This window comes from Aphelocoma coerulescens, chromosome 20 (assembly GCF_041296385.1).
Source record: "Aphelocoma coerulescens isolate FSJ_1873_10779 chromosome 20, UR_Acoe_1.0, whole genome shotgun sequence".
NCBI classification, from domain to species: Eukaryota; Metazoa; Chordata; class Aves; order Passeriformes; family Corvidae; genus Aphelocoma; species Aphelocoma coerulescens.
The window spans coordinates 5,774,248-5,786,832 of record NC_091033.1 but is presented as its reverse complement, the minus strand read 5'-3'; positions in this window follow the sequence as shown (position 1 = coordinate 5,786,832).

Here is a 12,585-nt window from a genome sequence, read left to right as displayed (position 1 = left end):
TGGTGGCCTTGGCAGTGCTGGGGGAAGTGTTGGACTTGATGATCTTAGAGCTCTTTTTCCAACCTAAACGACTCTACTGTTCTGTGAATGGCCCTGCACTCACCAGCAGCGGTGAGTCACTTCAGCAGGAGCTCTTCTGAAGTTATCCCTCCTGCATGTCTTTTCAATATTACCTTTTAAAGAAATGTTCTCATTTTTGAGTGCTACACATCAAGTCCTTAAACTTGGTTGTGCTTCCTGAAATAGAGGAAATAACCAAGAATCCCTGCTCAGTCAGGACAGATCCCTTTGAAACCCTTGCTTTACAGTTTGCATGAACACCAGGAGAGCACAGAATCCTCCACTGCTATTTTACAGTGCTGGTTTTTCTGTGTAAGTAACCTGCACTTTCACTGGGACTGGAACACAGCTCTCCTTTACCCAGGGCTAGTGGTTATTCCAGAATTTATTCCTCTTTGATACTAGAAACCTCCCCCTTTATTCCAAAAATTTGTTTCAAAGAACTGGCATTTTCTAACCCAAAGACTTTTAATGACAAAATTCCTAAACAGCTCTAATTATACCCTATGGCTCAGTCTGAGGGATAATATTTTTACCCTCTGTGAACAGCCATCCAGCATCCCATTACGTGTCCCTAATCCTCAGGAGCCTGGAGGGAGGAGCATGGGTGAGAAGCACAGAAATTTGGGGGGCTGTTAGGTGAGTCCACACTGCTTCTTTGGCTACCCTGGGCAAGTGAAACCCTACACAAGGGATCAAAGCTGGGTGGAAAAATTTTACAAAACCAACTGCGTGCATAGTGGGAAAAAAAGACAGACAAAGGATGTCCCCACCTTACCTTCAGCCCCAGCTGAAGGGAGGTGAACATCAGCCTCCTGCTGAAGGCAGAAGCTCCTGGGGCTCAGGCTCCAAGTGCTCCCCAACACTGGGGCCACGTGAGGGGCCGTGCGTGGGCAACGATTCCTTGGCACGTCTCCAGCTCTCCCCTCAATTTTTAAAGCACATTGCCCAGCTTTGGAGCTAACGTTCTAATGAGGATAATTATTATTATTACATGCCTATATATATGTGTATATATATATATATATAGCCCCCAGATCCCCGTGAGGTTTCTTCAGATTGTCCCAGAAAGAAAACATTTTCATTGTGTGGGCTGTGATTGGGAACACATGGACCCGCCGCACCCCACTCTGGTACTAATTACAAGGGGAGAAGAGCCCAGTGCAGAGGTTTCTTTAATTCCTTGGCTTTGGAGACTCAGCAATCGAATTACCTGAGGAGGCTGGAATGTCTCTGGGGTGCAATCAGTCATGCAGCATTTGGGTTAGGCCAGGGTGGGTAATATATACAGGCTGGCAGCACTGTACAGCCACCCAACTGGGGAAAGAGGAATTTCTCTTAATTAATGGCGTGATGTATGACACCTTAGCAGCAAAAACTCTTTAATAAACCCCGATGCCTCCTTTTACAGTTCACACAAGATGAAAGCTCGCCGGGGTACCTGTAGGGATGGGGCATTCAGAAATGCTGGCAGGGCAGCTTGTGGTGAGGGAGCTTTAATAGCTGCACATGGAGCTTTTGATTCCGGAGTCGATTTCAGGCAAAGATGCCTTGGAGCAAAGGAAGCAAGTTTCACTTTCAACCTTGCCCAAGGCTGCTACCCAGAGATGAAGATACCAGTGAAGAAGACTGAAATCTTAATTTAATTAACTATAATTCCCAGTAGGACAAGCTTGGGAGGTTTGGTTCAGAGCATGTTTACCTGAATCTGAGCTAAAGTACTGGCTTTCCAAACTCCAGTTCCAGTTTCTGTTTGGCACGGGACTGAGACACAGACTAGACGTAAAGCTCAGATTCACTCAGATTTGCCCAAAGTATGAGGGTACTCAGATTTTCAAAATACATGTTTACATTTAGAATAAATTTGGCCTTTTCCCACACTAAAAGCTGTTTATTTAAACCTCTCATTTTGGTCATGTCTTTTCCATCTTATATTTCTTAGACTGCTAGGTCAAAAAGTGAGTAAATAGGTCAAGTGTTTCATAGAAAATGGAATACAGAGGCGGTGTGGCTAGGACTTGGACTCCAGAGCTCTAAATTAAGCATATTAGCAAAACTGCTATGAATTACTATTTATTCTTATGCTCTTTGATGGTCTTTGCCTCCTTGAAGACCAGTTTTTGGTTTCAACCAAGAAAGGGTAGGAAATGAAAATGTCCCAGCTCTTGGCAACTGTTGACATCCCTCAGATGAGACCCTGGAAAAAAAACCTCAGAAAGAGAGAGATTGGGACCATAAAAACAAAATATGAAGAAAGAAATAAAATCAGGGCCCACCAAATTCAGCAGAAAACCCAGGCATGACCCCTACGGCTCAGAGAAGGGACTCAGACCCCAGGGTGCAGATGTGACAGGAAATTTCAAACTTGTGTAATCACAAAAACAATTTTAAAAAGCATTTCAGGACCCTTCTGTAAGAAACTTTCAACAACTTGTGTCACCACAGTTAAAAAAGGGTGACAGATGTGTTTGACTTGAGACCAGGACCAGGGTGTTGTGTGACACTGTAACTGTCCAACTCCATATCCATGAGATCTGCGCAGGGCAGGCTGCAAGGAAAGACCCTGCAGAGCAAACACAGAACATTGGCCTTATCTCTGCATCACACACCACACACCACAATCACTTTGCCTTTCTTCCATGGCTCTCTATAAAGGTGAGAAACAGGAAAACTCTCCAATGAGTGAAAAAATTGCATTCCCCAAAAAGGAAAAGAAAGAAGAAAGACTTTGCTCCAAACCTGCTGCTTCATTCTGCTACAAAACTTCTTTATTTTCCCTATTTTGTTTTTTTCTGTTTTGAGAGAGAGAGAGAGAGAGAGAGAACAATTTAGTGTGGCAAATAAAAGCCCAGCTAATTTTTAAATCAGCATGTAGCCAACTCAGCCACCCAGTAGCTCTGTCCTTGGGCAATATTATTGAAGCACACACAATCTATACTAAAGCGATCAGCTTCCTTCAGGCCTGCCAAGGGGATGCGTTAGGCGAGCCCAAAATATGACAGAAGGAAATTTATGTGCAACTTTTACACATAATATCTCATTATGACTCTCCCCAATCTTTCAATTTTAAAAATAAACGGCCTTTGTAATGATTTTACCAGGAGCATGTTGGAAAGGAGATTGAAAAAGAGAAAGGAAAGTGGCTTTGGCCACAGTTATTTCTTTTGCTCTTCTTCTCTCGGGTTTTTCTTTAATTTTCCTGAAGATGTTTCCACTCAATTTAGGAAGAAATGGAATTTCCCCCTCCCTGCCATCACTCTTTTTCTCTTTTGCCCACGTTTTCAAAGAATGGAATGGCTGACATAATGAAGCCTATGTCAATAGCAAAGTCATTTTGACCAGTTGGTAAATAATGAAAGTTTCCACTTAACGTGCAAGCCAGCTCACCCAGGGGACGAGGGCTTGGTCCCCTCCCAGGCCAGCAAACTGTCATCCCTTGCACGGCACACACAGCTGAGAGCTCTGCCTTGCAGCAAGGAGAAACCAGAGTTCAGCTGAGCCCAGAGCCAGATGCTGCTTTGCCACAAAGAACATGCACTTTTGGACACTGGAGTGCTGATTGCACAACCACGTCAGCTGGTGCTTGCAGGATCAAGCCCAAAATGGAATGGAAAGAAGCTAGAATAAATAAGTATGCACAAATAAGAGGGGGGAAAGCCCCAGTGATGATTGATCTGCCACACACAATTGCCAGAGCTGAGCTCCAGGACTTGGTTTGATGAAGAAAAGACAATTCTGGTATTTCTCCCCTGAGATGCCAATCCTTGCATGACTTTCTACTGTTTCATTGTGGGCACCAGCAGGAATGATGCTGCTCATACTCCACACACCACAGCTTGAGAACCCAGGGGAGGAACATATACCTGAAGTGAGAATCAGTTATAAGCATTTTCGGGAACTACCTCCTCCGAGTGGGGGCAAGGAAAACAAACAAAGCCAAACTCTCACAGCTTCTGCTGGTAGCAGAGTGGGATGTTCTCAGAGTGGGAAGCAGAATCACTGCCAATGTACACTGACTGGTGGAGAGAGTTCCCACTGTGGGCTGATGGGCAAGGGACCATTGTCAGGCAGAGAGAGCTGGAGCAAATGTAAAAATATCCTGATCTGTACAAAAAAAGCTTTCACTGCTACACAGTACCGTACTGTGTTTCCTTTGCATCCCAAGCATCTTCTGAGGAGACAACATTCCTCATGTCTGTTGCTCTCTAGTTCATCTCCTCTCTGAAGGCCACGTGCTGGGACAGGGTCCTGCTTTTAACCATATTTTCTTCATTCATTCATACATGGCTGCTTAATTTTGTATATGACTCCACACTGCTTGGTTCTCACTTCTGATGCACTTGTGAGACCAGCAGTAAAGTTTTTGGCACCAAAGATCTGTAAATATCTTCCAGAGGACTCATTATTCTCCTCATCAAACCCACACCCCTCTGGTGTGTCCAGCACAGCCCATCAACATCTGCTCTCATGGAGTTCGTGGGTGATCCCTTCCCTCAGGTGGCTTTCAGCCACATCTTTGCTCTCAGGGATGAGCTATGAATTATTTGTGTAATTCTGGACAAACCACAAGAAATATTGGGGCTGGGAACTGAAGTAAATAAGAAGAATGTGTGTATATATATTTAGTAAATGGCCATGACAAAAATAACATCAGAAAACACAGACAGTGGAAGAAAAGATATATATTTTGGCAAGAAAACTGTGTATTTTCATTGTATTTATGACGTATTAGTTGTACATTTGAAGACATCATTCAGTTTAGGCAGGAAAATTTCACTTTGTTTACTCTTTTCAAGACACAAAAAGAGGTCAAAAGGCTGATCCTCAGTAGCTTATTCATGTTACCTAGAACAAAACAACTGGAGGTGAGAACTGAACAAGGATCTCCCCAGGGTGACTCTACAGACTAATTCAGCTCTTTTAACCATCCCACCAAAGCCTGGAAAAAAATGTAACTCATAGAAGGAGTCTCCAAACAGAGGGATGAAACTGAACATACTGAATTTAGAAATATTTAAGGCAATTTACCAGTTGATGGTGGTCAGCAGGGGCGGGCTGTTATAGTAGTTTCACTGCAATATTTGTTTTGTGAGGGAATAGCTGCATGAACTTTGGTACCATTAGTATTAGTGGCATAAAATGTCATCAGATGAATAGGATTTAGGAGAGAGTGGCATAAAATCATCAGTCTGGGAGTGCCTGTGGGCATAATGCAGTCAGTGAATTCTCTGGACCTCAGTTTTCCCCACTATCAAACAGGTACAGTCCATTAGGTTGGTGAGAACTCATTTTTTCTCAGATGCTGCTTTGAATTTGGCATCTGCCATGGACACGCAGTGTATGTGAAGAATGGAAGAATCGTAGAATGGTTTGGGTTGGAAGGGACCTTAAAGATCTTTTCATTCCAATCCCCCCTGGCAGGAACACCTTCCACTAGACCAGGGTGCTCCAAGCTCCATCCAGCCTGGCCTTGACACCTCCAGGGGTGGGGACTTCAGACTGAGCTCATTTTGAACATCCCTGGCACAGGCTGGACATGAAATATCTGGCAGTAAAAAACCTGCACACTGAGCATCCAGAGGGGAATGCTGCAAGGCCACTGACTGCAGTAGAAATGTGGAATCATGGAGTGGTTTAAGTTGGAAAAGACCTTTAAGATCAGTGAGTCCACATGTTTGTGTTACACCATAATTGCTCAGCTTGTAAACCAAACAGCACAACAATTAGCATGTGGCTGTTCTGCACACACCTTAACATCCCCTACTCCACTGAATCCTTTATATGGAAAAATTTGCCTCTTACTTTAAACATATTTAAAGCAAATTTGCCTCAGATCTTTCCATGCTTGCCACATCTCCAGGTATTACCTGGCAATGCTACTGCTCTCACTGAGCAATCTGAGGCTAAAACCCTTGAAGTGAAGGCACCTTTGTTCCACCACTGGATTCTTTGGAAGTACAAGGCATTGGAAACATCCCAAAACCATTTTTCCATTTGTAGAATGAAGAATCTTTTCTACTGAGTTGTTATAACTGGATCCACCACTACAGAAGTTGGGAGTACCTTTGCCATATTTTCTACATGGGGTATGAACACATATTTCTTTCCAAACACATTTATTTCCAAAAGAACAGACTGACTAGAAAGCTCAGGATTTAAGAACATTAAAAATGACAAGAGGCTGGGAATGAGGAGAGCAGAGTACACTGCAGTGGGGCTATTTCAGCCTCATGTGCTCCTCAGGAGACCTCCTGTCCCAAGCCAATGTCACATTTTGCTCCCAGCAGGGTGACCACAGAGGAGAGGACCTGGTCTGGCCACTTGGTCACAGCTACCTAAGGCAGTCAAAAAGTTCAGTGAGTGCCTGTGGTTTCAAATCCCAGAACCTGTAAAGCACAAATACAGGTTTCAAATGTGAGGCTGTGACCTCTCCACTCACCAATAAAACATGCCCAAAGTCATAATAAATAAAACATTACAATTCAGGGTGGCAAGGCATAAACCAGTCATATGTATTTTCTTTCTGGCCACTTAAGCAAATCTTAGCCTTTACCAAAAACTACCTCGGTGAACTAAGTTAGCAAAACAATCCTGATTACAACATAGGTTAAAAAAAATAAGTCAAATAAACTTAACCTAGAGTTTCTCATGGGATGTTTTATGTTCTTGTTGTTGCAGAGTGGAATATGGGCCAGGATAAACATGGAAGGGACACAAGTGTGATAATATAATGACACCTTTTACAAGCTCAAAGACGAAAAAAAGAATAACAGAACTCTAGATAAATCAAAGGCCTTTTTTCTTCACTTTCAAGATGCAGAAAGGAAAAACCACAGCTTGTATATTCCTGACAGTAATCATCTTGTCAGGAGCATGAACTCACGTTGTTGGTTTTTCACATCTCTGGATAGCCAGTGAGGGAGGGGGAAGGGGAGAAAAAGAGTGGCTTTGTAGGAATTGAAGGAACTGACATCTGGTTATACAAAGATACAAATTTCCAGGTCATACTTAACAGCATGAATAATAAACTGCAAAGAGTTGCTGGCTACTTTCAGAGTGACACTGTGGTAACCTTGTTAAGCTGTTTTCCCTGGGCTACCAATGGAGCCCCAGCCCATCGCAGCCAGGGCAGGAGCAGAGGCAGAATTTTAGGAAACACTTTTGCAGGAGATAAAGATGGGCACTCCTGTGTATCTGGGGCTTTTCACAGAGGGGACAAGATTCAGAGCTGCTGGAAGGAAAAGAACCGAAACCAAACAAACCCAAAAAACCCCCAAACAAAACAAACAGCGCCCAAGAGGAGATAAACCCACGGATAACAGAGATGTGCTGGCAGTCTGGGATCTGCTGGCTATTATCAGAGCTGGTGCAGTGAATTAATGATTTCTTTTCCATCCTCTTACATCTTTTTCAGCCCCTACCATCATTTGTTATAGCATCCTTACTTTGTTACTCAGATTGACAAAAGGGGCATAAACTTTATCCTGCAGGTGTTTTCAGGAGAAAAGGTCTTTTCCCCAGGGACTGGATACTAGATTTAGTGAGTAATAGCTATTCCTCCCAACAGTTCAAGGCACTGTAGTAGCAGGAGCTTTTTGCCTGGGTATTTCAGATAGGCCCACCTATGTCCTAAACAATACTGGTCTCCTGTGAATATATATTTTTCAATGTAGGAAGTATTTTAGAGCAGTAGGCTAGAAAGTGTATTAAAGGATCTATCACTTCCGTTGACTTTAAAGGATTATGTTTTGACATCTTTGGTGCAGACAGACCAAGAAGCTTAAAATGTATTTACACACAAGGACCAGATTAAATCCATTTTACCCTTTCTAAGTAGATCTCAAACTTCCTTAGCAATAATGGCATTTTTTTTCAATTGGCTAAAAAATGAAAAAAGGGATTAATAGGATTTAGGATGACTGGAAAGAAGAAGCAATCTCTAAAGGAAATTTCTGGATACAGGCAAGGGAGATGGAAAGAGGGGGCTTTCCTAACACTTTGCTTCTTGTTAATACCCTTCTACCTTCATTTAGTGCAAAACTACAAATCATTTCTTTCCCTCAATGTTAGTGTACAAATATGAAATATAGTTATTATTTATTACATATGTTTGTGGTTTCAGACATGCAAAGAGGGGAAGCATGAGGAATGCAGGGAGATATTTAGGAGGCAGCCAGAGAAAGGCTGAAAGGAGCAGGAGAGAAATAATCAACTAATCAGCTTTATCAGGATGGGTTCAGCAAGTGTTTGAGAGGGACAGGGAGAGAGACTGATCCCATGCAGGGATTGCAGCAGCTGACAGAGAAGCCACAGGCCCTGGTTTGGGCTGCAGCACTGGCTTTTGACCCCGTGTCTCTGCTAAGCAGCATTTCATAGAATAAGACGTTGCATTTTAAAATTTTTGCTCCAACAGCATTACTCTGAAACACAGAGGCACAGTAGAAGAAGGAGAACAAAAATCTTTATTTATACCTGGAGCAGTTTCTGCGTTTTCCACAGAGGAAGGAACCTCTGGACAAAGTGGAAGGGCTGGGAATGCCCCCACGGCGCAGCCCTGGGAACGTGTACGACCGCACTGCAACCCAGCCGCCGCCGGGCTCGGGCTCAGCCGCCCTGCCGAGCTCCAGCGCTCCAGGAAAAACCTCGATGAATTTTAAAAACGGCTGGAGAGAACATGTTCCATCTCCACAGATTGCCTGGAAGCCTGGACCGTAGCATAGGAGTTACCCCATTTCCAAGGACCGCAGGGAGGATAATTTTGCTGATGCTGGGCGTGCCCTGGCTGATTCAGAGATACCCAGACAGTACCAGGGAGAGTGCCTGGAGATTGGGAGATAGTGGCCACAGTGAGCTGTTACCTGCAAGCACTGCGGGGAAGAAACAGTGTTGGCCCTCAGCTCACTCCCACCCAGTTGCTGCTCTAGCTCTGTAAAAACAACTAGGAGGGGGAACCAAATGGCAAAAATGCATGCCTTATATCCCTTAAAATTGCTTTTCTGCATTTATCCTGGTCTCTGGCCAACCAAACTATTATTTGCTGCAGTAGTAAAATGAATAAATATTAAATCTCTTTAGGGTTATTTTTATGGATTATACAGATTTTAGTTAACAATTACTCTGCCACTAAGGCTAACGTGATTTAGATGTTCTCTTTTGTGGAAGGTTCAACAAATGCAAAAGAAAGAGAAATATATGAGTGATCTGTAGCATTATTTATTGTAGCAGCTTTGGGTCATTCCACAGGTCACATATTTGCTTTATTGGATTAGCAGTGAACACATGTGTGCATCACACACACAGAGCAAATTCTTGTCTCTTTTGGTCTGGCTTTTTGACTAGGTGGCAAGAAAACACCATTTTTCCTTTACCATAGTGAAACACTAATAGAAAGCTTTACCCCAGCACCTGCCAGCCTCACCCCAAATCTCTGCCCAGCCCTCCTTCAGCCATGCACAGGTGTCCCCTTCTTGTCCCACCATGGTCCCATTAACCTGAGCCACTCTTTCAGCCTCCCCTCCAAGCCTTTCATGGCATGTGGAGTGGGCAACTTGCTACAAGTCACAATCCTGGTTTTGTGAAAATCGAAGACAAATCTCCCATTTCTGGAAGGAGCAGCTGCCCTAAATCTCCGTCACCGGTGCAACTCTTTAAGAGCACAGTAATTCTCCACCAAATTGAATCTTCCCTGACAATTGGCAGCACATCAGAGACAATTCACAGGCATATTTTTCCCCCTTTCCTAACAGGAAATAGGGCTTGTGTTACATTTACAGTGACCTGGAGCTCTGGGGGCAGACTAATATCTCACCTAAACAAACAGACAGTATTTCTTCCCCGATACAGGCAGATGGGCTGAAAGGGAAAGCTGACTTGGCTGTGGCCTTCCCAGCTCCCAGCAGCAGTGTGGGAGGCACCAACAACATGCAAACCTGTGAACACCAACACAGGGATCCCCGACACAGCGGAGGATAACGGCTCTGAAAGTTTGGAGCTGTAGGTCAGCTTTTGCACTTGGTCTTTGGTTTTGTTTTTATGAAATGACCATTGTATCATCTCCTGTGGGCCTCAGGGGCCTGATGGTGTGAACTGGGGGGTTCATTGCTCAATCCATGGTAAGGCAGAGAGGACCCAAACAGCCCCCTCTGCTAAACCTCTCTACCTCCTTGCAGTCTGCAGCATTTCCCCAGGAGGTTCCACTTGCCTTTGTGGGGACAGGGAGATAATTCTGGGCTTTATTTGTGGTGGATTTGAAAAAGCAAACTCTAAACTGTGTGAAGGGACTCTGGGGGACAGTAACTTACAACAGATGTCACGATTGTTCAATGTCTGACTGACGAGAGAGCCCTCAGAAATAATAAACGCCTACATGTGCTTGCAAGACAAATAGTATTCAGATACTATTTTTCTTGGATTTCCCTGCCCTGATATACTACTGTCTGCTTTGCCCTGAAGCGAGAGCCTGTTCATCCCTTGTAAAAATCAGAGAAACAAACCCAAACTGATGGGGAAATCTCCCGATTGCAAAACTCCACACCATAAGTGCATCACACCAAGCATGCACACAAAAAGCAGAAGTGAAAAGAAGTTTCAAACCCATTAACTCCAAATGCCAAAGGCAGCAGAAAATCCTGCATGTTTCAACAGCTCACCTATCCCAGAAATGAGATTCACCTCTCTGCTGCCCAAAACCCCACTCAGCTTAACAGGAGCTGCTGTACTGGAATAAACAGGCTTTGCTTCAGATCCTCAGCTTCCGCCAGTGTGCACAGGATCAGGCCTCACGAAGTTCCCATGCCTTTAGATAACCAAGGAAAGCACAGTTTAGAGCTGAAGGAAACATGTCTCCCATATCTCAAATATATTTTGCTTTCCAAAATACCATGAAGAACTAAAAACTCTGCAGCTCCTCCCCTGCAGGTCCATCCCAGGTGGAATGAGGGTGTCACAGCAAGGTGGAGGGACTCCCCAATAGTTCAGGGTGAGCACCCATGTGAAGGAGTCTCTGTGCAACACCTTCCTGGGCCTTGACCCATCCCACAGGATTCCTGTCTGAATCCAGTATAGGAAAAAATGCACTTCAGGCTGCTGAGGGCCAGACAAAGTCTGCCTTTCTAGACAAAACCAGAATAGTGGCGGGAGGAGTGAAATCTGAAGTGGGATAAATGTCTGTAGCAGAAAATATTCTCTCAGGGAGCAGCAGAGAGACGGTGTCAGGCGAAGGAGCGATGCTGCTGGAATGACTGGCTTTGGGCTGTTGTGTTGGCTTTTCAGTGAAACCACAAGTCTGCTCATGTCAGGCACAGGCCTCTCTCTCGCTGGTTATTTCCAGGAATCGGCCATCGGCAGTTGACAATTAGAAGAGCAGCGTGAGAGCTGTGGCTGGCCGGTCTCCACAGGTCTGAGGTTCTTGGTTCACTCTTTTTTGCAAGAGAAACAGCTGTTGACCTTTGGTTTTCTGTGTCACTCATGGCCACGGCGTTGGATGGAGGTATTTTAGGATGACCATGTCTGTTTACACCAGCAGTTACAACATAACCCCTACAAATCTCACTGTTAGGTGGACAAGCAATGTGCTAGCCAGCCGTCACTCCTACTTGTCTGGATACTCTCTAATCATCCCCTTCTCCACTTCTGCTAGGCCAGGGCTGAATTTGGGAAAGCAACTGAATTTTAACTCCCTGAATCTATTTTGGGGCCCCCAAAACCTCCTGCTGAAGCTCTGTGAAACCCTATGCCAGCCTCAAACGAGTGAGAATTTTCTGTGACTGCATCCTGTGGTTTCAGCTGGTTTTGCAATTAAGTTTGTGTCCTAGTTTCATTCTGAATTTCAGCTGATGCCATGCTCAACTCAGATAAATCAGAACCCTAAAATGATACTCGACCCTGAGCCTCTTCTCTGAACTAACTGTTGCCCTACACTTTTTTGTTGTTGTTATTCTCTTCCCCACCCCACTTCCAATCAGGTCAAACTCTCCCCCAGTCACTCCTCTTTCCATTATGGCACAAGGTGTCTCTCAGGGTGTTGGGAGGTGGCTACTGGGCCTTTCCTTCCCAATGCACATTAATCAGTGGCGTTGCTTTCAGTCTTCATGCACTGCTGGAAACATAAATGCAAGCAGCTCTGTTCTCCATGGATGATCATGTGCTGATGGGGTTTGAATACTGGGCCCAGTATCCCCCAGAAACCCATCTGGTGTGCACACATTGGCAACTGCAGCCTGTGCATCAGGAGAGCTCAGCTGATGTGACAGTGTTTGTGCAGCCTGAAAAGCACTTTCTTGCCTTGTTAATAGTCCAGAGCATGAAAAAGTAGAAAAGATAAACAAGCATTAAAATGAAGAAGAGTGGTCAAGTGGCTCACATCTTTCAAAGGCTCAAGGGCTTCATGCCTTTCCAGGAGCCTGAGGTTGAGAAGCTGAAATCTGGGATTTAATCTAAAGCTGAGAAATGAGAGGTGAGGGGGAGCAGGCCACTTGTATGCACCAAAGGTTTGGAGATGCAGTTGTGTGTGCTTTTGGTTTTGCA